Below are 3177 nucleotides of genomic sequence, written 5' to 3'. Positions count from 1 at the left end.
TTCACTTTTTAAATATGATGCAGGTGTTTATCCTTCCAATGTGTGAAAATTATTGATTTAATAGATGCAATAAACTAGGTAGTGTCGATAACCTACCATAGAGTACCACTGGGACATGCGCGTAGTGTCTATGAGCAGCCATAGAGTACCATTGATACATCCACAATTAATAAACAATAATTTTCCAAGTCCAAGAAGTTCCAAGTCAGAAAATAAAAAAAAGAAAAATGCTACCACTTCTTAATTTTTCCCTGGCTTTATGTTACAGCGATTTGTTAGTAGTAGTTTTAGTGTTTTTTGTAAGTAGTTTAGTGTTTTTTGTAAGTTGTTAGTATTAGTTGTGTTTTCCCCCTTTTTTGCACGGCAATCATGCTATACCTTAAACATTTTAGATATTTTTCTTGGTAAAACGTATCTGTATTGACCTCAGATGGCCTAATGTACAGCGAGTTGTCAGTAGTAGTTCTATTTTCATGTTTTTGTAAACCATGTCTACTATACCTTAAACATTTCCAGATGTTTTCTTGATAAAATGAGTGGGTTGTTAGTAGTAGTAATAGTATTTTCATGTTTTTTTGTAAACCTTTCATTCTATAGCTTAAACATGTTCAGATATTTTCTTGACAAAATGTACCTTTGTTTCTATAAGGTGGCCTGGTAGTGCAGTGAGTTTTTAGCAGTTGCTGTATCTTAACCTTTTTTTGAAGCAAGGCATTCATACTATACCTCAGACATTTTTAGATATTTTCTTGATAAAACGTATCTGTATTGACCTCAGGTCGCTATATGTTACAGCGAGTTGTCAGTAGTAGTTCTATTTTCATGTTTTTGTAAACCATTTGTATCATACCTTAAACATTTTCAGATATTTTCTTGATGCAACGAAGTGGGTTGTTAGTAGTAGTAATAGTTTTTAGTGTTTTATTGTAAACCATTTATTCTATAGCTGAAACATTTTCAGATATTTTCTTGATAAAACGTACCTTTGTTTCCCTCAGGTGGCCATATTTTCACTGTAGTCGGTGCCCTAACAGTAACCAATAGGGCGATGGTACTTTTCCATGGATACCTAAAAAGCCCATTCAACAACCCATTAGCACATTAAATTCAAACAACCCATTCAAACAAAAGATTTTATTTTCTCTGTCCTCGGTATTTTAACAGTAACCAATGAGGCAATGGTACGTTTCCATGGATATCTAAAAAGCCTATTCAACAACTCATTAGCATACTCAATTCAAACATCACACTAACCCATTCGAACAACAGATTTTATTTTCCCTGTTCTTGGTGCTTTAACAGTAATCAATAAGTCGGTGTGGGAGGATCTTACCCCAACTCAACCCCCCGAATCTTACTATTGAAAGTTTATAATAAACTATAATCATCGACAAAGCGAAAAAACATGACAAAAATCAATGTGTTGCCCCCGCAACGAAATTATCCTATTTGTATGGGACGATCCCAGCCCAAGTCAACCCCCGAATCTTATTGGGAAGTGGTACCTGAATGTTTATTCTAAAATAAAATTATCAAAAAAGCAAAAAAAAGCATGACGAAAATCGAAGTGATTTCCCTACTATCAAATTATCCGACTTGCGTGTGAGGGTCCCTCTCTAACTACAATCCCAATTATTACTAAGACTGGATGCTTTAAAGCTTATATTAAACTAAAAACACCGAAACAGGAAAATAAAAAAATCATAAAAATCAAAGTTTTGCCCCGCAACCAAAATATCCTATTTGTTTTGGATGATCTCACCCCAACACAACACTGTATCTTACTATTAAGTAGTACTTGAAAGTTTATACTAAACTAAAATTATCGTCAAAGCAAAAAAAAGAAAAAAAAACATGACAAAAATCAAGGTGTTGCCCCGCAACCAAATTATCTTATTTGTGTGGGAGGGTCCCACCCCAGATCAAGCCCCGAATCTTACTATGAAGTGGTACTTGAAAGTTTATATTAAACTAAAATCATCGACACAGGAAAAAAAATAGGAGAATCCAAGTGTTGCCCCCAAAACCAAAATATCCTATTTGTTTCGGAGGATCACAGCCCAACTCCGCCCCCGTATCTTATTATGAAGGAATGTTTCAAAGCTTATATTAAACTTAAAAGATCATAACAGGAAAAAAACGATACAAAACAATCGAGTTGTTGCCCCGCAACCAAATTATCCTGTTCATTGGGGAGGAACTCAGCCCAACGCAACCCCCGAATGTTACTATGAAATGGTACCTGAAAGTTTATATTAAACTAAAATCATCGACAAAGCAAAAAAAAAAGTATGACAAAAATCAGTGTTGCCCCCGCAACCAAATTATTCTATTTGTGTGGGAGGATCCCACCCCAGTTCAGCCCCCGTATCTTGCTATGAAGTCGTACTTGAAAGTTTATAATAAATTAAAATCATCGACATAGCGAAAAAACATGGCGAAAATCAGTGGTGCTCCGCGACCAAATTATCCTATTCGTGTTGGAGGATCCCATACCCAACTCAACCCCCAGATCTTACTATAAAATGGTACTTGAAAGTTTATATTAAACTAAAATCATCGACGAAGCGCTAAATTCAGTTACTAAATTTGTCCGACATTTCGCTGTCCCCCCTCCCAAAAAAAGAGCAAAATCTCTAATTACCCTAAATTTACAGGAAGGGTAAAAATAAAGCTTTTTGGGCATTATTCATAAGCCTAAGATCATTAAATCACTAAATACAGTTACTAAATTTTTCCAACATTTCGTTGTCCTCCCCAAAAGAGCGTAATCTCTCATTGCCCTAAGTTTACATGAGGGAGAAAATACGGCCTTTTAGGCGTTATTTATGAGACCAAATTCATCAAATCACTAAATTCAGTTGCTAAATTTGTCCACCATTTCGTTGTGCCCCCAAAAGAGAGCGTAATCTCTCATTACCCTAAATTTTCATGAGGGGAACAATAAGGCCTTTCAGGCATTATTTTGTTGTGCAAATCATCATTTCTCATCAAATCACTAAATCCATTTACTAAATTTGTGCAACATTTCGTTGTGCCTGCCAAAAGACCGTAATTTCTCGCTACCCAAATTATACATGAAGATAAAAATAAGGCCTTTTAGGCGTTATTTATAAGGCTAAACTCATCAAATCACTGAATTCAGTTACTAAATTTACCAACATTTCGTTGTTCCTC

The sequence above is a fragment of the Artemia sp. Qi Xiang Cuo genome, unplaced genomic scaffold, assembly GCF_049724085.1.
Source record: "Artemia sp. Qi Xiang Cuo unplaced genomic scaffold, ASM4972408v1 HiC_scaffold_3386, whole genome shotgun sequence".
Classification (NCBI taxonomy): domain Eukaryota; kingdom Metazoa; phylum Arthropoda; class Branchiopoda; order Anostraca; family Artemiidae; genus Artemia; species Artemia sp. Qi Xiang Cuo.
This window is presented reverse-complemented; position numbering follows the sequence as displayed.